This window comes from Crocodylus siamensis, chromosome 1 (genome assembly GCF_052110815.1).
Source record: "Crocodylus siamensis isolate JL-2025a chromosome 1, ASM5211081v1, whole genome shotgun sequence".
NCBI lineage: Eukaryota > Metazoa > Chordata > Crocodylia > Crocodylidae > Crocodylus > Crocodylus siamensis.
Window position 1 is genome coordinate 413136628 of NC_143395.1, and position 25002 is coordinate 413161629.

General features: G+C 44.9%; 1 protein-coding gene across 3 annotated transcripts in view; it reads left to right on the forward strand.

Moving 5' to 3' along the window:
• PAK1 (p21 (RAC1) activated kinase 1) overlaps positions 1–25002 on the forward strand; it is a 154186-nt gene that overhangs the window by 46224 nt on the left and 82960 nt on the right. Inside the window, exons 7-8 of one of the 3 annotated variants that reach the window (XM_090030717.1) lie at positions 11817–11956; positions 13697–13765. The gene's annotated coding sequence lies outside the window, so the exon portion shown is untranslated. Of the gene's footprint in view, positions 1–11816; positions 11957–13696; positions 13766–16691; positions 16827–16863; positions 17220–25002 lie in introns of those variants that run through there. The other 2 variants (XM_090030718.1, XM_090030720.1) reach the window with 2 other exon arrangements.

The following is a 25002-nucleotide window of genomic DNA, read 5'->3' on the forward strand; positions in this document are numbered from 1 at the left end:
GTTGTAACTTTCAGTGGGAGAGCGGTGTGGAAAGGAAACTAGATTTTCGGCAATAGACCAACAAAGCCTGTATGATAAAGGCCCCTGGCAGACATAACTTTTTGCTCTGCTGCAAAGTTTGTAGCACAATAAAAATATAAACCACTATAGACAGCCTCCTGGCTGAAATGCAACAAAGGTCTGCTCTCTAGAGAGGGGGCAATGGAGGGCTGTTCTATAACTCCCCTCCCCCCAGCAGTACCTGTCAAAAAGGCTTGTAAAAGTTCCTTTAATTTCTAGGAAAGCCCAAAGCCTGGGATCCTATAGCACCGCTGCCCAGTGGTCTGGGATCATGGACTTCAGGTAGACAAGATTTTGGTGTGGTGATAGCCCAGGATCCTAGAGATGCCCCCAGCAGGGATGAAGTCCCAGGGCAATGGCCTCTTCTCACACTACTAACATGGTCACCCTTGTTTTCTGCAAGGTGTAAGGAGCAATCCCTATGCACAGGATCAGGGTGAGAGAGTGGACAAGGAGTCTCGAATAATACACATTCATAGCTAAATAAAAGGCAATGACTACCAAAGGGGTGGCTTCAACCTAGATGGGTAAGATCAAGTGCAAGTATATTCCCTGTGACCAGTGCATACACAAGAGGTTGATTCAGCTCCACTTTTCTCTACCTTCAACTCCTGTGAACAGATGAGCTCCAGAAAAGCCTGCTGGGAAGCAGATGACTACAGAGCCTGGGGCAGGCAGGCAGCACCGTGCATAGACTCATGGTGGCTCCGGGCAAACATTTAGTATCAAGCCTCCCTTTGCCAGAGATAATGATAATAATAATGATAATTGGACAAAAAATATACCATTTTCAGGTCTCCTTTCTGTCCGGGTCCTTCGCCCATGCCTGTGTCTGGCTCTACATCCAGGCAGGGCTTGCTACAGAGTGTCTGGGTGTTGGGTTATTCATTGGGCCACTTTTGCTTAAGTTACCTTACTTAGTTTGGTTTTTTCCACCTATTTTGTTCTGCTGAACAGGATTGGATGCCAATCCACCCCTGCCTTCTGCTCAGCGGTCGTAGTATCTTACTGCCTGTTGAAAAAAGAAGATGCAGCCATTGGCAATCTCTGACTTCCTCAGAAATGGACTGTTCTGTGCTCAGGTCTTAAATGTGGGGATTACCTGGAAGAGTCTGTGCTGCCAGAGGAGAGTTTTCTTCTCTTGCAGAAATGAGTATTGTGCAAGAGTATTCAAGATACTGAAGAGCTTTAGTGTTCACATATCACAGCTGGTGTGTGCTAACTCCTCCAGGCTGTGTTTTTTTTTTTATTGTCCTTTACTTTCTGTACTTAAAAAGGTTAGAGCCAGGTAAAGTGCTACCTTTTTGATTGATTTGCATTTTCACTCAGCTTGTGGTGGTATAAATGACTACACAACGTGAAGACAACAAATGATTAGGTCTCTTTTGTTTTGCATTTTTTTTCCTTAGCTGTTCCACGTTTGAGTCTGTTCCCCCTACCTGTTCCTTCCTCCGATGGTAGTCTTTAGCCCAGTTTTTTCAATATATGGGCAATAACGGAAGTCTCTTATATATGTATGATATCACTCAGGAAAGTTAGAAATGGAAGCATTGCATCTCTTTAAGACTTTGAGGCCACTGGGAATTATCTGAGTCTATTACAGCTGTGAATTCAAATTTGGCAAGCTATTATCATCTATGATTTGTATTACAGTCATGCCTAGAGGCTAGAATCTCATTGTGCTAGGCTTTGTTGAAACTGTAACAAAGGGACAGTCTCTGTGATTCTGTCTCTGTACTTGATTCAGGACTTAAAATTTCTGCAACTGTTCATTTATCAAGTTTATTAGCTGCTGTAGCACTTGAACCATGTGGATTCTTTGTCAAATTTTGCACAATCTTCTTAACACTTTAATATTTGAATAGTGATAGGTCTTAGAAACCCCATTCAGGGATTGTAGCCATGTAAAAAAAGAAGGTGGTCTTTACTTTAAAGACCGTACAGGTTTCAGTATAAGAGAGACTACAGTTGAATACAACAGAGAGTGGAGAAACCTAACTTAACAATGAAACCATTATGGTTAGCATAACTAGTACTATTTATAATACATCAGCTGCCTAACCATTGTTGAGTGTTATGTAAGGATGAGTTGTAATGACATATGAAGGAGAATAACCTGGCGTTTTTGTGGCTGTTGAGAAGCTCTTTCTTTGTACAGAGGACAACCTGGAAGAAGATGCTATGAAGTTGGAGGAACAGGTGGACTGATGGTTGAAAAATCATTGTCAGAACTGAATCCCAAACTGCTCCAGATTCATGTCACTGTGCTCTTGACCAGTGCATCGCCCTATGTAAGAGAAGTTAAGATCGCCCCGATCTGCAAGAGGGACACAGACCCATAATGTAAATCACAGACGTTTTCTAATCAGTTTGGATTGGACAACAAGGGCATGTCCAGATGGGTGCGCATGTGCAGTTTGTAGTGCCACAGACTTCATGCACCGCACACGCAGGCATTTGCTACGCTGTTAATTTGAAATGCGGTGGGGTTTTTTGACGCTAGGAAATCCCAGTGTCAAAAAAATCCATGCCAAGAAAGGTGAGGTGGTGCACATGGCAGCAGCGTACTCTGCTGTGCTCTTGCTGACGGTCAGGCTCCACGCACCCAAATCGCCGCTGCTGGAGCCCCAGGAGGTGCCCAGGACTCCCGCTAAGGCTGCTATAGCCAGTCCAGGTGTTGGCCCCAGCCTCCACTACTCTATCCGGGGCAATTTGCTCTGTGCCTGAGCATACGTGCAGGGGTGTTCCCTGGGGACAAGTAGCAGTGGCACAACTATGTGGCGCTGCTATTTGTCCCCGGACAAATGCATGTGTATGCTCATCTGGACGCTCCCCGAGGTGTTAGCCAAAGGCTCTGTCCAGTCTCATTCTGTAGCTATTTCAACTATATCAATCAGATTTCATAAAGGGGAGATTTAGGAGTCATTGGGTCGACAGGAGCTGAGTTCCTTACTCATGGGTAGCCTAGAGTCAGATAAAGTATTCACATGGGAGGTAAGAGATGTGGGTTTGAACCCACTTAAGCTGAAGAGGGAATTGAAGCCAGATTTTAAGTTGAATGAATGCTCTAAGGATCTCCTTGAACAAAAAGGTGAGTATAACCACTAGCAGCCCCTCTTCAAAAGGAAAGGGTGAACCATTTGCCTGTTGAAGAACTTAGGGCCTGAGTCCAGCAAAGGTTATGGACTATGAATCATCCTTTTCTGTGGGCGCCTCCCTGCAGTCCTGAGTTAGGTACCTAACCTCCAGTGGAGTGGGATTTAAGACACACCCCACTCTGCAGCATTTGCTGCAGGCTATTTTAGGCAGTTGCTTGTCCGATTCCCATGCTGAAGTCCCTGACTCTGCCCATGCATAGCGAGGGGAGCTCGGCTCTTCTCTTTCAGCATGGAACATGCCTGGGCTGGCAACTCTCAATGCTTCGCTTTGATGTATCTGTCAAGAACCCTTGCAAGCCCTGAAACACAGAACTTGCTTCAACCCATCCAAGGTGCTTAAACATTCATTGACAAATTCCCCCAAATTTAGGGGCCTCCCATAAGAGAAACCTTGAATAAATTCGGGCATTTTAACTGCTTGCAGCTCACAGTGATCCTAATCCTTAAACCATTCCTTGCATTCTTCTCTTTCCCCCTTACATCCCACATACCGTAGGCACTTGTGTGCTCAGTCACAATTTTTTTCCTTTTTCCTTCCTATTTCTTTTTTTCTTTTACAGTTTGATATAAGTGAGGATGCAGATAACTTAATTTAGAATCTGGGTGTTAATTTATTACCTTTATTTAGTGCACGTTTGCTGTTCTTTTTCTCCTCTCTGCATTTAATTCTACTTGGCAATAATAAAAGAAAATTCCTTTTGCTTCCCTTAATATTCTGGTTATCTGGCTTCTCCACTCATTGTTAGCTGATCCCATGATAAGATTTATGTCCTGCCACCTGATCCTTTTGCATGAATCCAGTTTACAGCTATAAGGATTATAACTGTATTGTACTTGGATTGCAAGCTCGTCTCTGTTGGAGGCAAATAAACACATTTGTTTGCAAACCAAACGCATCAAGAATTGTCCAAGTCTTGCTTCAGCTGTATAACTTGCTTCCTGGTAGTTTGCAAACATCAGTGTTAATTTTAGCCTGGCAAGGCAACAGTGCCTACTCTGCATTTCATAAGCAGTTTTAATACTGCAGGCTTTTGTGATATCGCCCTTCTGCCACTGTCATACAAATTTAGGCATAGCAAACCTGTACGCTCATGCTGAAACTTTGTAAGTCCTGAAACAGCATGTTAAAACAAGAGCTCGCAGTCAGATGCACTGCAGTGTGGGATCAGCAGAGAATTCAGAGTTTGATGTGGATACCTTGCAATTGGATACCCATGAGAATAAAAGAGTTGAATGGAAAGAGATTAAGCAGCTCATTGTACTTTTTTCCCCTGTGAAGTGTAAAGAACTGAAAGCTTCATTGTTTGCTAACCACTTTAAAGTTAAAGGGAAAGAAGAATTTCTTTAATAGAGTCCTCCAGTAAAAAGTGTTATTTTCATTGATTTATTTCATTGAATCAAATGAGCTTATCCAAAGCTGTAGGCACGAGTACAAAAAACCAAAAGCCAACCCCCCCATACAGACTCCATTGTCCTCACTGTGATCACAGCTTTCCCTACGGTGAACAGGTAGCTTCCTCACACAGTCCACACAAGTCACCAGTCGGTCCTTCCCTCTCTGGGGCCTGGCTTTATTCAGAAAAGGAATTCAGAATGAAACAATGCCCCTTCCATGTTACCCCAGGCTTGGCTGCTCCTTGAAAACTGTCCAGTCGACTTCCTACATCCTTGCTCTCTTCCAAGCCATTCTTGCCTCACTTCTGTCTGCATGAGATAATGAAGCACCTGCAACAGTGCGTAACCAGAACCAGTATAACATATTCCAGCTGCACTATTGTTTGCTAGGAGTTGAAGATTGCCAAAAAATGCTGCCAACCTGATGTACAAAACAAAACACTTTTTAGATTGTACACTGTGCCCCATTATACAGGCAGTCCTCGACCTACAACGTTTTGAGTTACAACGTTTTGCACTTACAGCGTTTATAAATTGACACCCTATTTCAACTTTATGACATCAGTTTTGACTTTACAACGCTTGAGCTGATGCAATGCAACGCCAGGGAAAAGGTTTGCTGCGTCGCTCATCTCCCTGGAGAACATCTGTCCAAACTTCCTTGTACACTTTCTTTAAGCAAGCAGATGAGACTCCAGACAAACCTGCAGCCAGGACTCCTGAGAAGACTCCAGCCAAGAATCCCGCAAAATGTGCAACCAAGAGCCCTTCAAAAAGTCCAGCAAGGTCACCTCAAAGCAGTCCTTCCAAATCAACATAATTGCTGTTTACAATATAAATACAGTAATGTAGCTATATTATTCATCTATAACTGATTGAGTACAAAATTCTGGGGTATTTTTGGTGAAAATAGGGTATCGGGCCTTGGTTCAGGAACCAATCCCCATTTATAACACTGTGTCTTATGAGATAATTGGTTCCAAGTTACGTTTCGACTTAAGATGCAGTTTTCAGGAACCAATTGTGTCATAAGTCCGAGGACTGCCTGTATATGCTTCAAATTCAAATCGTTTAAAGGCATTTGAGAGAGAGAAGCTGTGCTCTCTTGCTCTGAGTTTGGGATGGGAAGATGGAAGTGCTAGAGTTCAAATCCTGGCTGCGTCATGGTATGTCCTTGGCATTGTCACTTAGCTTCCTCATTCTCCCTATCTATGAAATGAGTGTAACATTACTCACTCCCAGGGTGCTTTCAGGATTCATTAATGCTTGTAAAGAGAGTTAGATGTCTCTTTGTATCCCAAATAAGAGGGCAACTGGGAGACAGCCTACTTGAAACCATTATTTGAGAATGCCTTGTAAGCAAGTCACAGGGCACATGACCCCATCAGCAGAGAGATTATTATTAGCGTCAACATAAGTATTTCTGGCATTTTGTCTGTTAAGAGAGCCGAAGTCAGAGAATCAACAACTCACATTGATTCAACACACAAATGACTCCAGAAGCAACCTGAGACAGACTGTGGGGATGTATCTGGAGTATTTTACACTGAAATGGCTTTGCTTTGAGCAGGAGGTTGGACTAGATGACCTCTCAAGTTCTCTCCTTATCCTATCCTTTATTTTTTCTGAGTAACACATTATGCACCACATTCACCCCCAAGTTCCAGAAGATCTAAAAAGTAGGATGCCAGAGTTGAGAGAAGTCAGTACTAGGAACCAACCTGCGGTGTACTATAAAGCCTTGAGGTATATAACAAACAGAGAGACATGGTGATAGATACAGTTTGGGGAATTTAATCCTCTGATTAAAACACTAAATCCAGTTTCATCTATCCTGCTGCTGTCAAATACAATTATTTTACCTGCGATTTCCTCTTTCCTCCACAGCTTTCCACAGGTCACCAGCAATTTAAAAAGTGAAAGAAAAGTACCTCCCATTAGAGGAAACTTCTAACATGGGGTTGTCCAGGAGGCCTAAAGCAATTTGCACCTCCAACGTGGTTTTGATCTCAGTGTGACCTATTCTGTAAGAACCAATCTAAATCCCATACAGGTATCTGTGGACAAGTATTCTGTGCTAGATTGTAATAAATAGGTCTGCATGTTTATTACAGGTTCCTTTGCTGGATAAACAATTAAATTCACTGTTTTGTCAAGCGGAGATGAAAACTCCTGCCCCCTCTTTATGTTTTAGGATACAGTGGTCTTGAGTGAGAAGCCTTTTGCCATGAATGATATAGTATGGACCAGATATGAACGTGGGTTAATGTTATTGAAAGGTTTACTAGGCATTTCATGATGGATGAATTTAAACGTAGCAACAGATATTTCACTGATATTCAGGGTAACTTTGCAAAACATACAAATCATCAATAACCTGTAACCATAGAGTGTTTTTTAGCATTATTTTGTGATTCACCTAAAACATGTTCAAAGTTGTATGGGAACACCACAGGGATTTCACATTTTTACAGCTTGCCTAAACTGTACGATGTCTGTGAAACATTAACAGAAAACACCCCAAGAACCGATGTCTGCCCGTGTTTTGCAGTTCCTGGTTGCTATTCATGTAATGCAGTAAGACAGAATTGCAGAGACATGGAAAAGATCAGGAACAGAATTGTTTCCTACAGTTTATTCTCCAGGGCTTTGTTCAGTCCATTTTTAAGTGACTCAAGCTACTGGAGTGATTCATGCAGTGACACTTTGGCAGGGCGTGAAATACAATCTGGCAGAGGTGTGATGACTAAAGGTCTGATCCTCTCCCCTTGGAAAATCCATGGCAAAACTCCCACTGGTTTTAACTGGAGCAGAATCAGGTCCTTAGAGGCATCTCATCTAAATGGTAACAGAAGCCAAGCAACAGATGAAAACAAATCTAATTCTCTTGCACTGTTACGTTCTCTTTTACTCTCCTCCCTATATTTACAATAACCCTCTTCACAAGCCAAGAATTTTTACATAGAAAAATGAGCTTCTTTGTTAATGTCCAACCGATAAAGCAGCCCTGGATTAACAGTCTTTCTTTCTGATGTCTCACTCAAGCTGGCTCTTTCAGCACTTAGTCCTCTATGATGTTAATGGGAGCTCTCCAAAAGCGTAAGTTAAAACAATCAATAAAGAAAGGAAAAACTAATTGATTTAGTTTTTTTAAATTTTCTTTAACTAGAAGATGCTCATTAAACTTGGCCAGTCTGTGTTGAAAGACAAGTTTATTGCAGCTCATCATATTAAACTACAGTCCCTTCCACAACATTCACTCAGAGTTGTCTCTTCTTTTGCTTCTCTGTAGTTCCCGCATCTTTTTCTCTACCTATGTCTATTAAGCCAAATTCCTGCTTCTTTTGTGTAAATTGGGGTAACTTCAGTTTCAGTGGAGTTATGTTGGATTTCTTGGGGCCTTATTACATGGTCATTTTTGATGACTTCTGGAGCCCTTAACCCCTGGATTGACCGCACCTTAAACTGGCTTTAAGCACTCCTTACGCAGCTCAAAGTTATGCCACTCCAGGGCAGGATTATCTCTGATCTGTGTTACCCGGCTCATGTTACACTACACTGGGTTACCTGGGAGCAGGTATCCTGCAAATCTGCTTTCAGTATATTCCTCCAGATGCTGAAAAATATTACCACCTCATTGAACCTCATTGAACTAGAACACATTAGAAATAAAATGAAAAGATAATGGTTCGCAAATAAAACAGATGCTTATGTATACTTCAAAACCACACCAGGAATGTGGTAGCTACATGAAGAACTAATCTCTGACCCTGCCTTAGGAAAGGCCTAAGGCAAAGGGGTTTTGCCTGTGGGGAATAGAGCACAGTGCTCTGAGCAGTGGCTTATTTAAGTTTGTAGAACTTTGCTCTGTAAGTCCTATTTTATCTGAGTTTCCAAGTTGGGGTGAAAGGGTCAGAAAAATAGCTCTAGTTTGCCTTTTCATCTCTCTCCCTCAAGTTTAGAAAGCTAACCAAAAGATATGTGAGATTTACCCAATTAAATAACAGAATAGGGTCATTTGTTCAGACTGGCAACAGTCAAGGGGCGATAACTACCCTCCTCCTAAATTCCAAAAATGCCATTCCCAATGGATGCCATATATAAAAAGAGGCATTTAAATCCCAAATTGTAAAATGTACTATATTACAGTGGTGGACAGTGAAAGCAAACCATGCTCTTTATGAATTCTGTGACTTTTGCAGTTCTTAACAATGTTTCACGCTTGACAGGATGCACAAGGAGACTTATTGTGAGCGAGATGTTTGCTTACCATTGCTATTCTGCTGATTTTACTATGCTTCTTTCTTTTATTAGCTTGTAATAAAAGTTATTTATTTAGTTGTTATCGAAAGGTGTAAGTAAATGGCCAGGGACAGGGATCTGTCTCCCTCCAGCTTCTTTATCACAGTGATGCCCCCCTGCCAGCTTTTGTGTTCCCTTTCTCTGTTGCTGGGTAGTCTCTTGCAAATCATATATTTTGCTATGCTGAGCTGCTGTTATGGTTTCCTGTCCAAATGGGATGGTGTTTTTGGACAATGGGTTGTTCTTAGGGATTGCGTGGAGTGAAGCAAGGATAGGTGTAGGAGGTGGCAGGGTGGGATAAGAAACAAAAGGAAGGCCTTGGTCTCTGGTGAGTAATGAAGCAGAAATGGGGGTTTCTGTGAGAGAGTTGCCTTTGCTGGAGCGAGCGTAGAAACAGGGATGGATTTTGTATGATGTTGGCACTGACAGAGACTAAAATCCTGTAATACAGAGACTCTTGGGGCTAAAGATTGAAAGAGGGGATTCTGACTTTTTAAACATATCTTCTCTGCATTCATGAATTAACCTATGTGCTCATTTAGAGGCCTAACACTTATATACTTTTTGCATATCAGGGCCGCCTTTGATATTAAGGAATGGGTCTTTCTACCATTCCTTTTTATTTAACCTAGGCAACTGTAGGATTCAGTTTTAAAGAGCCAGCTTCTTAGCTGATGTAGATCAACATAACTCCATTGGCTGACATGATGTATTCAAAGCCCACTTTGAAAATGCAAGCATACGTTAATTTGTTTTCCACGTGGACAGCCCTAACTTTTTGAGGAAGCAAAAAGCTTGAGATAATTGACAAATCCCCCAGAATCTCTCCTAAAAATATTGCAATAAAGCAAAGCAGCTCAGTAGAAACTCCATCCCCAGAGCAAAAGAATACAGCTCAGGATCAGCAGCATGCTTTAATATTCAGATATACCTGTTCAAACTCACCAAATGACTTTTGAATCAAAAGATGACCTTATTATTAAGCTGTGGATCCCATTTGCATTTCATGATTTCCAGAGCTACACACAACATCCAAAATTTGTAGTCATCCATGGTGTACTCAGTGTTTCCTTGACCTGCTTATTCCTCCACCAAAGCAACTCTTAGTTGTTATTCTGTTGTTTTCAAAGTCCTTGGGGATACAAAAGAATGTATTCGTTGCCAGATGTTTTACCAGAAATGAGGACTTCAGTGAAGCAGTGAGAGATTGTATTAAATTGGGCTACAAGGGGATTCCTGGGAGCAGACAATCAATTTTTTGGTATCCTGACCAAGTGTCATCTTGCCCATGACTCCCAGAGTCATTAGCAGAAAGTGCCAACAACGGGACCTGACTGTGATACCACACTGCTTCTCGTGCCATGTCTAGCACCACAGGAATGAATGAACGCATTAGGCAGCATTTAGAAACATCGCCAATGCAACTTTCACCCTTTTCCCAGAATGAAGTGATTAAATATTGCAGAGGTAGCAAATGTACAAGCAGGATTTTCAATTTTTGTGATGAAACTGCAGACACTGCTGAGATAAAACAAATGTCACTGGAAGTAAGGCTTGTTAAAATGAAGTATGAAATTCCTTATATCTGAGACATTTGTGTAGATTAACCTAGTATTCAGTCTGAGGCTTCAAACCATAGCCAATAAAGCATCAGCAAGTGCATCTGAGTTTGGACTTGACCTTTTCAAATTAGTTGAATAAGATGACTGTGGTTTCTCTAGGATGGCAGGTAGAGCCAGACGGTCTAATATAAAAACATACTACAAAAACAACATTTATGCATCTATACTACGTTTAAGACCTGATTTTCCCTTTATTGGAAAAAAGTCTTATATGGGTGTGGCTCAAGTTTTACCCCAGTGTAACTGATAGAAGAATTAGACCCTCATTTTTTACTCCTCAGCCTCTCCCTCCCCATTAGCTGCTTAGGCCTTACCTTGACTGCAGACATAGCGTACCCAGCAGTAGCACCCTCAGTTATCCCACACTGCTCCATGTTCCCTACGTCCTACCTAGCAGCAGGGCAGCCACATCAATACGGCACTGTGCTCAAATTAACTGCCACTTATTCAGCAGTACTAATTAACCCATCCTTGGCATCACATGGACTCAGTGAGAAAGAATCATAGAAAAATTAGGGTTGGAGGGGACCTCAGGAAATTATCTAGTCTAGGCACCTGCTCAAGGCAGGACCAGCCCCAACTAGGTCATCCCAGCTAAGGCTTTGTCTACCCATGTCTTTAAAACCTCCAAAGATGGAGAGTCCACCGACTCTCTAGGTAACCTGTTCCAGTGCTTTGTTACCCTCCCAGAGAAAAAGTTTTTCCTAATATCCCACCTAAACTTCCCTTGCTGCAACTTGACACTGCTTCCAGTTAGGGGGCTGCCTGTATGGATCAGCACCGCATGTCTGTGGGGGCTGCATCCTGATACAATAAGTTTGTGGTCTACATATGGCCTTGATCTCTCTCGTTTGAATTTCACCTTAGCACTAGGCACCTTTAACAGCGTCATCAAACTATTCCAAGGTATCCCATACCGCGGAAGAAAGGTAGCCCCTTTCCTTCAATCCCTTCTTGAGTCTGGCTAAATTGTCGGCTTCCACCGCACCTGGCAGCAACAAGATCCGCACCTTCGTGATATGCTGCACGGAAAAGAAATTCTTTGTGCTAGTTTTAAATTAACTACTCACTTCATGTGGTGACCCCTAGCTTTAGTGTTGTCAACAGTGAATCCTTCCTTATTTAACTTTCTCTTTGCTGTTTGGAATTTGGTAAACCCTGCTTGCGTCCCCCCTCCAACATCTCTTTTCTGAACTGACAGGCCTGGATTTTTCATGGAAGCACCTCCATACCACTGAGCTTCCTTGCTGGTCTCTCTTTTTTCTAAATTTGATTTCAGGGCTCGGGCCAAAGCAGCCAAATCAGTTCTGAATTCTGTTGGCTAAGCACAATTGTTCAAGTCCACGCGGCGCTACCACCGGCAAGTCTCCTCCCGCCCAGACTCTTCATCCTGTGGCTTCAGATGCTCCCGAATCCATGGTACGTGTCCTACATACAAGCCCCAAGCCCACAGGCCTTGGCAAGATGCTCCCTTGTCTTGCTTGCCCCCAACCCAACGATGTGGGGAGACAGGCTAGGTTAACTGATGTGCCAAGTATGCTGTGCTTCAGGTTTCAGTATCTACAGTTCATTGGTGAGGTGCTGGCACCCCTTGTACTTGCTTACGTCCCATCCAGGAGAAGAACCAATCTGCCTTCTGTTTCCCCCCCGCGAAGTGTATGGGTGTTGGTTGATCACAGACATTTGGCATCTTTTAAAGTTGTAAAAACACTGCTGACAATGGTGAATAATCAGTGCTTGGAACTGTGTTAGCTACTACCTATTTTCCTAGGCTACACAGTGATAAAACCACATGGTCTGTCCTCTTTGCTGTATGTTTTAAAAGGAGGAAATAGAGGTTCTTAAATGACTACACAAAAATCAATTGCTTCAAGAGCTGATCTTTGAGGCTGGGGCCTAGCGCCCAAGTCTTTTACACAGGACACAAGTGACCCTTTTGAGATAATATAAAAAGAACATGGGCTTGAAAAGAGGCCGTGTAAATTCATTATGAGCACCAAGACAAATCAGAGCTCTTTCATGGACACACTTACTCACTTCAAAGCACAGAGAAGGTGGGTGGAAAGGTTTGTTTGGGTTTCACTCAGTTCCCTGTCAAGCAAGGACCGCTGTGGTGATGGACTTCTCTGAGCATCTCTCCTTCCCCATGCTTATGGAGCAAGTCTTAGGTGTCCAACAGCAAGTTAGGATCAAAGAGAGATAATGTTTGACCCAAATGGTTGCCATATCTGTTCTAATCTCTTAATAATAACAAATGCTAGAATAGAATAGAATAATACTCTATAAATTTGGAAGTACTTTGACATGGTCTCTCAGAGGCAACTAATAAAAGGGGGGAAATGACTGTGTGCCCCTTTTATTTCCTTAGCCCTGATCTACTTGCACTGGCAAGAATTGTACAGGTTGAATTAAATCCGTTTCTAGATTGAGTGAGGGTTGCTCTTCCAACCGTTGTTAGAAACTGATATAACTAAGTAGGACAACCTCCTAGTTTGGATGCAGCAATTCTCCTAAGCTATACAGGCACACACACCTTTTACCGGAACGACTGCTTCCACACTAGGGCAGTGTTCAAGTGGCACAAGAACTAGGTGCAGATCTTGCCTTAGCTAAATTGTTGCCACCCTCCAGCACAGATGCTCTCTACATCAATTTGGAGCGGTTCATGTTGAACTGACTTGCTTGGTAGACTGTCTCATTAGAGCTGAGTTACCTGTCTCGGGCACTTCACAAGAGAACGGGGAGGGAGAAAAGAAATCTGCCTTTGGCACTGAGGTCACTCACATTCCTGCCAAAGCAACAGGGAGTTTTATATGAAACCTTGCTGAGTTAGGACACTGAATTTAGTGTCCTAAATTCAGCATCTAGGCACAGCATTTGCAGGAAGCCATTCTCCTGAGGTGGCTCATTCCCTTTTCTTGGGGGCGTGAGGTGCTTCCAGTTTTCCCAGCTCTTTTGACATTTAAGGTCAGGGTGTATAATACCATGCCCAGTCCTTACCAATGCCTGCCTAAATACCAAGATGTAAGGTGTTGTTGCCACTTCCTCCTGATAAAAATGCCATAGCACCACTGCTCCTTGCCTAGTTCCCAATTCAAGAATATACATGTGTGTATTTGTGGGAAATTGGGTTGCCATATTTGTCTGTTTTCTCTGTAGGAGTCAGGAGGTGAAAGAAGCAAGACCAGCCATTGGGAGAAGAGAAGTGTGAAAATGCACAAGAGAAAGGTCAGAAAAGTTTTTTAAAAATCAGGAGGTCACAAATGTTGGCCTGATGCATCATTTTAATGAGAAATTTAGCCCTACCTTTGTTCCAAAAATATTTTTACAAGTACTAGGACTCTCATTCATTTTCCCCTAAAGTACTTCTGCTTTAGATGAAGTGTAAGAAGTTATTCCAAGTGTATGCAATTCTTCCTCTTGCATTTGGCTTCAGACAAATCAGCTAGGACATATCCACACTGAGTTTCTCCATCAAACCTCTCAGTACTGTGGCGTCTATCACTGGTGCTGCTCCAGTAGTAGCTGCTGTGGCCTCTCCCATCATGACAGTGTACGGGAAGCCGTGCACTCCTCCCCTCCCCATACTTACTGGCAGAGGGACCCCAGTGGCTTTGCTACTTGTTCCTCATCAGCTAGAAATCGAAACCATGAGAAAAATATGCGCTCTTTTATATGTGATGATGCACCTGACCATTTGCACTCCTTTATTGAAAAGATCTGCCCATGGGAACAGGGCTCTGGAATAAGGTGCCAGTCACACGACTGCTTCTCAGACCAGAACCACCCTTGAATCTCTGCCTCCCTGTTTGAGGGCAGATGGTCGCTGGGCTCAAACAAGGTGGGAGCGAACAGTCAGTTCTGGAAAGTGCTAATTTTTTGCCCTCAGACTCCCTCGAGCCCAGGTCAGACATGAGGCACCCCTTGGAAAATACCAGCTCTTACAAGCTGTCACTTGTTTTTCTGCTACAGAAAAATAATAGAGCAACCCTTGCCTTGCAAAGGACTCAGAGGGCATGCAGCAGGCCAGAAAGGTTTTCACACTAGAGATCCCCCTTCGAAATCTCTCGGTTTATCTTGTGAATCGTACCTGCACCACTACATAAGAACTGCCATCTAGTTGCCCCGTGTCCTGTGTCACAGGGGGGCAGACAGTGGATGCTGAAAGGGAGAGCGAACTGGGGCTGACCACTCTCACTTGCAGCCTCCAGCATTTCAGATCTAGGACAGGGGTGCTCGACCTCTGGCCTGCAGGCCAGGTTTGACCCATGGAGCCTGGTACCCAGCCCACAGGGCTCCCCACAGGTTGGGGGATCTGGCAGCAAGGGAGTGGTGACAATTAATATGGCTGCTCCTCCCCTCTGCCAGATTCCCAGACCCTAAGCTGTGTGGCAAGTTGGGGCTGGAACACACCCCTTCCCCCTTCCGAGGCTGGATCAAGTCCAGGCCATGCCCTCTCTCCTGCTGCCCCTGAGAGGCCAGATCAAGCCCCCTTTGCTCCTCTGTGGAGCCAGGTGGGGGGCCAAACTGCCCCTTCACATGGTGAGATAGGGCCCCACGGCGACACCACCAGATCTGGCCCACGGAGGCTCCCATCTAGACTACTGACCAAAAAACATTGAGCACCGCTGGTCTAGGAAGTTCGTGGTGAGAGGCTGTGCCCCTAGCTCCCATGCTCAATAGCTGCTGATGCCCCTTTCCTCCGAGAACGAGGCCGATCCCTTTTTGAATCTGGCCAAACTGTCAGCTTCCCTTGCATCTGGCAGCAACGAGTTGCACACCTTCCTGACATTGCGTGAAAAAGAGCTTCCTTGTGCTAGTTTTAAATTAACTACTAACCTCATGCGGTGACCCCTGGTTCTAGTACTGCGAGAGAGTCAAAGGTGACTGAATCCCTATTTGCTTTCTCCTTGCTGTTTGGAATTTGGTAAACCCTTCTCGCGTCCCCCTCCAACATCTTTTTTCTGAATGCACCAGGCCTGGCTCCTTCATACCCCTGAGCATCCTTATTGCTCTCCTTTCCTTTTTCAATTTAGTGTCAAAGCAGCCAAATCAGTGGAGCAGAGCTCAGTTGTTCAAGTCTGTGCAGTGTTACCGCCAGCAACTGTCCTCCCTCCAAGACTTTTCAGCCCCTGGGGCTTCAGATGCTCCCAAATCCATGGTAGGTGTCCTATGTACAAGCCCCAAGCCTTGGCATTCAGATACCCCTTGATGTGCTTGCCCTTAGCTAAAAGGCCAAAGGAGCAAGCTAGAAGGAAAGTCCAAGAGCAATCCCTCATCACCATAAATTATATAGCCAAGATCTTCTCATTGGGAGGGTTTAGCAGACTCTTGCAGGGGAGCCTACCCCAGTGCAATGCCAGGAAGAAGGGGATCTCCCCTGCCAGGTACAATTGGGCCAGGAAGAAGGGGATCTCCCCTGCCAGGTACAATTGGGCCAGGACTATCAGCATGGTATCTGCTGCCAGGCAAGCTTGCTCTCCTCTGAGCTCACAGCTGGACTGCTGTAGGCCCCTGGCCAAGCTTCGGCTATGCAGTGAGCTGTACGCGCTCCCCATCTGCTTGGAGCAAGCTCTGCCTGGGGCCACTACTCTCCCACAGCTGCAGAGCCCAGGGGTGAGCGCCAACCCCTCCACCCAGCTCTCCCACCCCCTCCCTTGCGGCCTCCAGCAGGGGTAGGCAGCCCCCCAGCACGGGTGCCAGGCTGCAGCAGGCGAAGGCATTGTGCTTGGCACGCGTATCTCAGGGTGGACAGCAGGGATGGGGCTGGGGGCCGCGTTGCCCCGGCACGCCGATGTCTTATAGGCGTTTTGGGCCAAACAACCATTGCCCACCCCTGAGGCAAGCCAACTCTGTCCAAAACCCTTGCCGACCCCTGAGGCAGCTCTGCTGGGGAGGCCATGCCCCTCGCTCGCCCTGTCCTCCAAGCCCCAGCCCAGGCCCTTTGGGGACCCGGCTAGAGGGGCAGCTGGGGGGCAACAAGCGGCTCATGCCCGGTGGCGAAGAGCTGCCCACGTTGGTGCTGGGCTGGTGGCGCGAGGTGCGCTGCGGTGTAGTGGGACAGTCAGTGGCCATCCCCCTGGGGCGCTCAGCACCCTGCCCTGTCCCTCCTCCCCGGGGAAGCCCCGGCCCCTGCGCAGGGTGCGGTGGGGGCGGCGGAGGAGCTCGCAGCCGCGGCCCGGGGGCGGAGCGGGAGGCGGGCGCGGCTCGCCGAGGGGCCGGAGCCGGAGCCGGAGCCGGAGCCGGGAGGCAGCCGCGGCCGGGCAGCACCTTGCAGCGGCGGCAGGAGGTGAGTCCCGGCCCCTTCCCCGCAAGTTTGGGAGCCGCGGGGCAGCCCGGGCTGGGCGCTCCACCTCCCCTGCGGCCCCGACCCGCTCCCTGCCCGGGCTCTCACCTTCCTTAGCTGCAGAATTGCTCTCGCGCGTCTCCGGAGTCGAAGAAAAAAGCAAAAGCAGCGAGCAAAAAAAAAAAAAAAAAAAGCTGCGGGGTTGCACCAGGAGCTGGGAAGGGGAGCAGTAGCAGCCCAGCCTCGTGCCCGTGGCAGTGCCAGCTGGCGCCGTGCGAATGGTGATTTTTGCACCCTCCCCGCCTGGGGCTGGGACCCCAGTCCCTTGTGCTGCTGAGAGCCACTGCCTTGTCTCGGCTGAGGCAACCGGGTGTCCCCAAGTGCCAGACCGGAGAGGTGGGTCCTACAGGTGTAGTAAGACTTGGGCAGGCAGAATCGGGGTGTTTTAGCCAGGTCTGAGGAGTGAGGGAAGTGGGGGTGTTGTGGGGAGCTGCGTGTGTCTGGTTTTCAGCAAGTCAAAGCACAAGAGGAAGAAAGTCTTGTCCTTTTCCTTGGGACTCAAAAGGTTGCATATCCGCATTAGCTTCTGTCCCCTCCTTTGCGTGTGCCTTTACCCTGAATGTCTTTTTTATGCATTGGTAGCTTTGTGATGTATTAGATCTCAGCCCGCGAGGTAACGTGGACCTGTGGTGACTTGGGGAGCTGAGAGCGCTCATTTTTACCTTTCACGACTGGGCTCGGAAAGAGGCTTTGGGCTCATCTCAGCCTGGGTCCACTGAGGGGAATTGTTGTAATCCTCTCTCCACTTGGTGCCGGTTCTTTGCAGGAGCAGGAACGGTTTTCCTGCAGAGGAGGGAGCTGGAATCCAGGAGAACCGTAATGCGCCGTTCCACCATCCATTACTTTTGCTTTCTACTGAGACCGAACTTAGCCTCTGTCTACACAAGGCGAGAAATGCTGAAGTTCAGGGATGGAGGGTGACAGCTAGGTGGATAACTGGCGCATTTGGACTCTCTAGTCTCCCCACGGGATTCAAGTGGGATGTGAAAACTACCTCTCCTATATCTGACTTTGAAATCAACCCCCAAAATAAGTTTGAGGAAGAAACCAGTCCTGCAGAGTGAGGACGGTAGCCAGTTTGCTGACCGGCTGAAATACCTTCTTGGTGAATATTGTGTGTGACTTATGTTGCAAGGGGCGAAAATGTAGCAAGAGAGAAAATGTGAACCAAAAGACTCGAATTTCGCACACCACAAGGGGCCTGAACGTTTTTTCTTGCAATGAATTGGCTGCATAAGATGAACATGCATTTTGGCATGCTCACTTTTATCTGTTTTAAATGCAGTCCAGCCATGTCACCCAAAGGGTCAAGATATTAACCATTCCTCCTATTTCCTTGATATCATATGGTGTATTTTTTTTTTCCTGGTGACCACACCAGCACTGATAACAGCCCCTCAACTGGTCATTCACCAGGCTCCTGTGTTTTTAGGTCTCACTGGGCCTTGTCCCAGAAAACTCAGTCTAAACTGTGCGGGTCCAGGAAGGACACGAGAAGGAGAAGTGGTCTCAAGTATAGTCACAGAGGTTTGTGGTTCATGTAGGACTGCAAGTTCCTTTATTTTTAAATGTTATCTGATTTTTTTTTTCCGGGGGTGGGAACGTGCATGTTGCAGAAGTTGTTTGGATGAAATGCTGTCTTTTGGGAGGCGCTGTGGTGTCCCACATGGTTTTGCAGGCCTGTTACAATATGCTCACGATAATCATCCAGGGTTTGGACTGATTGTGTGATCTGGAGCTCCAAATGTTTTGGTTTTGATTATTGAAGCTAGCCCGCTCCTTTGTGATCTTTCCATCTAATCTGGCATGCAGGTTAAACAATAACCTTCTTGGATGGTTTCTTTTCTCATACAGCCTGTGCTCTTTGGACCTGACGTACCACTCCCTCGCTCTACTTCTGGGCTGATGTAACACTGAAATTAAGGGTGTTAGACGGGTGGGAGAGTGGAATAAACAGTGATGAATTAGGCCTGGTGGTTTTGGTTTGAAAAGCTAACACAGCTGTCTCCTCCTGTCTGCCGGTGCTGTGTGTCTTGTGTCTACCTAGAAAAAAATAAACCAGGTCAAAAGGGGGCAACAGTATACATTCATCCAGTTTTATTTCTTAATCTGAAGTTATTTATGTAACAGTAGACACTTGCAACCCGCCCTGGGAGGAGAGGTGTGCTTTGGACTAGCTACTGTGCAGAACAGTATGTAGTTGGGTTCCCTGAGTACAAAGGTTAAAAGGACCAGAGAGGATGGGAGAAAGGTGTATTTTTTTTTTTAAACAGGTGGGAAACCTGAGTTGTAGAGAGGAAGTGACTTACTTGAATTTCCACAGTAGGTTGGCTGGTTACGGAGCTGGGAGTCTTTGGAGTTCCAGTTCAGTGCCTTAAGTGCAAGACCAGTTTCTCCAGTTACGTGGATGAATCACTACTGAGAAATCACTGTAGTTGACATAAAAAACAAAATCCCCCAAAGGCTATAGCAAAGACTTCTTTGAGCTGTTCTTTCTGTTGCTGGTGGCATTGATGACCTTTTTTTTTTTAAAAAAAAAAGAAAAAAATCTAGTTTGGGGAAAAATGCAAAAATTCAGAACTCTTGGTTTGGAGATGATACCTTTTATTAGACCAAGTGAGAAAATGCAAAGAAAATTATCTTTTTTCTGCAAGCTTTCGAGCTCACACGCCCTTCATCAGGCTCAGGGCAAGTTAAAGATGGGAAAAGGTATCCAGGTTGTAGCCGGCTTGGTCTAGAGGGAAAAGGGACCAGAACTCACGGTGGAGGTGATTTCTTTTGCAGAAATCTCTAGATTTTTGCAAAAAATCTAGTTGGCCTAATAAGATATCACCTCCACCACAAGTTCTGATTCAAACTGCGGAAAAGCTGGTCTTGCTTATATAATAAAGCCCAGGCTCCCTAGTCATTGAAATACCTGAGAGCTCAAATGATGTAAAAGCATTTCAAGCTACCCCTCTCTCACCAGACTTCTTTCACTGTCTGACAGCTTATGTTCTATTCATGAAGTGGGGGATGGGGATAAATATTTTTCATTGAAAAAAGAAAAAGTGGGGCTTGTTGTTGTGGTTTTTGTTTTCTATTTGCATATAGAAAGCTGTGTGTGCTGTGAATCACATAACCTTTTCAGGGAACTGTTTATGCTAAACATGGGCCTGAAATAATCCCCACCGGATCATTTCCAAATTTACATAAGTTCCCCACATCTTGTTCTGAAGCAGGCAGAAACAACTGATCATCTAGTCTGAAAATTTCTCCCAGTGATTCCTGTGTTGGAAGGATTTGCGCAGGAGAGAATTTGAGTAAAACACTATTGATTCCAGTTAACTTCCAGATGAACTAGAGCGATCTTTTTAGAAAGGCATCCAACCTCAATTAAAAAAAAAATTCCCCCACCCCAAAAAACCTAAAACCCCCAAAAATTTCATGTGAGGGTGAATTTGCCACTGCCCTCGGTAACTGTTCCGAGAACTGGACATCTCATTATGTTATTTCAGTCTTATTTGTGAAACTCTTGAATTCTGATCTGCACTGACTTGGCCGATCATCTTTAGTTCATGCTAATTCAGGTTAAAGGAATATTTTAAGCTGCTATCCGAAATTTCAAGGGTTCCTACCTCTTAAGATTCTGATTTAGGCCGTAGCACCAATTATTTTGTTCTCTCTTACACCAGCATAGCTTCACCCCAAGCCTGTGGTGCTAATAGATCTATGGCATGTGTGCTATAGTTTGTATCTTGGTAGCTTTAAGTATCTGCAATAGGAATTTCGAGCTGCAGCTCATATTGAAGCCCGAGCCAGGCTCCAAGGGAACTGATATGTATGTAAAGATGGGATCAAACTCTGATCCAGGGTGTCAAGGGAAATAAGCCGATATCACAATATCCAGCTTGAGGAGGTCCAGATGACATCCTTTCAAGATGCTGCTGTATTAAAACAGTCACCTCAACTTGAACTTCGGTGACCCTTCATATTAAAAGCTAAAGTTAACAGGCAAGTCACAGGCTTCAGTCAACTAGGAGTATATCGTCCAAAAAGCATCAGAGGCAAATTGATGCATCCAGCTTTGAAAAGCAGTATTGATTTGTTCATTAACATTAATAAGGCTCTCAATTGTAAAGCCTTGTTATGTTTTGCGGGTTTTCTGGAAGCAGAGCCATTTGTGTTGTAACCTGAAAGCTGCATGAAGAACTGGCTTGGGGGGAAATATTAATTTCCTTCATAAACCGCAGGGCACATTAACCGGCCAGAACCTGGATTTCCTCCTGTGTAACATGTTCTTAATGGACCAGTAACCTCCAAGGAGCTAATGCTGGTAGTGGTCACTAGTTAAAAGACACTTTAATGAGATTATATCAGATATGGTCTATGGCAACATAGTTTAGGGTCACCAGCAACAGGCGGGGGGGGGATAGGTTTATCTGCTTTGCTGCTGAATACAAGGCTGGAAATCTTTTACCATTTTTAATGCTTGGAGGTACCCCCCACCCCTTACACCATAGATTCAGGTCTTGTCCTAACCTGGAAAAAAAATTTGGCTGACTGGAGATCTGGTAGGATTACAACATCAGGGCACCACAGAAGTAAAACCAGGCTGAGTGGGGAAGGGATTTTTGTTCATACTTCTTGTATAGCACTGGCTATTTTTGATTTGCTGACAGGTAACCCAGATGCCTGGGGGGAGATGTTTTCTTTAAGAGTTTTACTGTCTTGTCCTTTCAACGAAAAGAATGCACCTTTAAAGAGAGTCGGGCCTTTTGTAAATATAATTTTGAAGAATGAAAAATCATTCTCCTTTTTTTGCTTTGCGGTGTAGTCTCTGAACACACGATCATAAGACCTGTGCTCTTAGCTCAGTCCAGGTGCTCTCAATGTCCTGATGGACCCTTGTGCTCAAAAAGAGTGGGTGCTGGGTATCTGTCGTGCATCTCTTTGCCAGGTGAATTGCTCTATTTTGTCAAGCTCAGTAACACCCTTCATGTTAAGAGGGTTTTCTGAGGACTTTCGAGTTCTTGTGCCCTTGTGGCCTGTTCCCAAAAACAGAAGTAGCCGGCTAGTCTTGGAACATCCATTTGAGGGGAGAAAAGTTGTAACACTAGAAACGAAAATCCTGTATCGTGTCATTATTTCGTCACTGACTTGTAATGAATAGTTGTTTCCATCACTTGGGTCACTCAGTAAATCCTGTTTCCCCCCACCATGAATGTTTGGCTTAATTTTATTGTCAGATTGTCTAGAAGACTTAACTCTCTGTTTAACCACAGATGCCCCCAGCGGGTCTCAAACCTGATCTGAAAAGGCTACCTCTAAGGGCAAGAAGGGAGTTCAACCTTGGTGCCTAGATCTCTTGAATTCTGGGTGCTGGGTGGGAGGGTGTCATATTGGCTCACGGATGGTAACAGTTTAATAGCTACCCAGGTGAGTAGGAGAAAGGGATGGTGATGTGGCTGTAAGGATGCAGGTAAAGACATGATGGGATCAGAAGCACAATCTATGCAATCAGGCTTCCTGCTGTGCCACACATAGCAGACAGAGAGAGCATCTTTATGGCAGTAGAAAGGAGCTTAAAAATGCAACCCAATTAAACACTTAAACTAGAATATAAAAGGAGCCTAGATGTATTTCTTTCTAACTCTCATGATTTTTGAGCCTCGAACATATGACTTGAATATGCAGAGTTAGTAAAAGTGTCTCTAAAATGAAAGTAATGACGATGCAGTAGCAACATGGCTTGGCACTGGGAAGCGCTAGACTTGCACTTGGATCTTCTCTGAGTATCCTTAGGGGGAAGCACGGACATATCAAACAGTTGACGAAAGTGCTGCGGTACAAGAAATGAACATGTCAGGTTGCAGCTGCAGCCACCCATTAAAACCATCTACTACTTCATTTTTGACTGTCAAATTTCTTATCCCTTTACATCAGCCCATCCATCTGTGTAATAAGGTAATTAGTGAAACATTTAAGGCCCTTTTCAGTTTCTGTATTTTGGTGTTTAATCCATCACCTGTGGACTTCAGACTCTGGCTTAGCAGAGATAACAGTTACAAAGGACTTCATGAATCTTGCCTCTTTGTTAAGAAGTCCTTCCTGCTCCATCCAGCCAGCACAAAAAGACAGAGAGAGTGTGGGAACCTAATTGCTGCTCCAGGGCCTATCCTAATCCTTTGCTGACGTTCCCAGACGAGATTTGGAAGAGATCTAAAACACAGCATCACACTGACCCTGTACCTTGGTGTGTGTGCATCTCCAGTGTTTGACAGTGTCAGGCTGGTTTCTCCCTTGAATCTTGAAGTATTATCAATTAAAGCCCTGACACTAATCATTTGCAGCTTGAAAAAGGAAGGTGTTAGCGTTTTGCCTTCATGTAGGTATGTATGCATACGGACGGTCTCCTGCAACTTCTGTCTTCTTCTCCCAAAAACTGTGCCTGGTTTTCTGCATGCTTTTTACATTCAGTATTTGTTTCTTACCTACTTTTTCCCTCCTAAAAGACTTTCAAAAAACTGAAGATATCCAGTTTTGTGATAATTGAGACATCAGAACCAATTAATTTGGAGGCAGTGATTGATTTTTTTTCGCTTTGTTTTTGTGTGTGTTTGTTTTAAAGCTCTGAGTTAAAATTTAGGTTAACAAAAACAGATATCTGAGAAGCACTTGGAAGGGGCAAAGTTTCTTGGATGAATATCCAACATCCTTTGTTCTTTTAATAAAGACACAGTTTGTTCTTCCCATGTAAGCACCCCTTCTGTCCTTCTACCAACCATCTAGCAGCAAAACTAAGGAAGATCCAACTTCATATTTTTAACGGCAAAAAGGCAGATTGAAGTAAGACACAAACCCCAAAACATCTCAGGCCTCCTTGAAAAAAGTGCAAAAAATGGCAACAACCCAATTGTGGGTATTTTTGTAGGACATCTCAAAACTTAAAAAGTACCCCCACATTACAGCATGTTTTAGTTCTGGGCTCAAAAGAAACGATGTTTTCTAGTTATATATAGTCATTCATATTTGACTTGCTAGAACTGGGAGTGGGGTTTAAGCTGCCTTAGGGCTTTGATGTCAATTGACTCATTTCGCTGTCAGAATACAGGTTCTGGTTTTCAGCTGAAAGTAATACTCACTGGTGAATGTCTCCTGTCCCTTTTCCCAACTCCCCTGCCTGCCCCCAACATATTTTGCAGGTCTTTAAAACTTTAAAAGGCAAAAAACATTGCCTGCTCTATATTGCTGAGTCCTGAGTTGCTTTCTTCCTTGTCTTATCTTGCACCCAAGTATGTGTGGGCTGCAGCAGAACAGCACTTGGAGCTGAATGCATTGGCTGAAGTTGGGGTGAGAATAGCCCTGCATACACAGAAAACCTCTTTCACAACTTTAAGCCTGTGGCTACTGACAAAAATGGAAATCCTCATGCCTTACGCAGTTCTTTGTGGGAAGGTTGTTGGGTTGTTTTAGCACAAGTAATGAAAGCCAAATTTTAGTTCCCTTTTGTTTCTCTAGGCATGAGTCATGCTCAGTGCAGAACACCTCCTGCCACATCACTCGCTCATCTGGCCGCTAGGGCCTGCTGGTGTAAAGAGTCTTCATAAGGAAGATGGGTGTTAAGACCTTAGGGCAGGGGTGTCAAAGACATAGCCCATGGGCTAGATCCACCCTATGGAGCTATGTCATCCAGCCCCCGTGCTCACTGTGGGTCTGAAAGTTACTATAACAGGTCTGCTCCAACCTGCATCCCTGCCTGGGGCTATGCTGTCTCTGGGGCTCTGGAGGTGTGCTGCACAGCCCTGGAGCAGCCGGAGCAGGACTGGGCCACCTGTGGTGGCCACTTTAGGACATAGGCTGGCATGCGGGCTCATCCATGGGCTCAGTCTGGTCCTTGGACAGGCCTGCGGGGTGTGTTGAGTTTGACACCCTGCCTTAGGGCCTGAACGACAGGCTTTGAGAAGCTGATTGGGGTATGCGTTGATCACAGGGGTAAGTTCTTTTTAATCTTCCGAAGTTAGTGGCAGACTTGAAGCAGGATGATTTATATACCGTCTAGCCATACCGGTGGTTCTCAACCTTTTTAGATCCAAGACATCCCTCTGAAAATGCCAGCTCTTAGTTTTCACTCATTTTT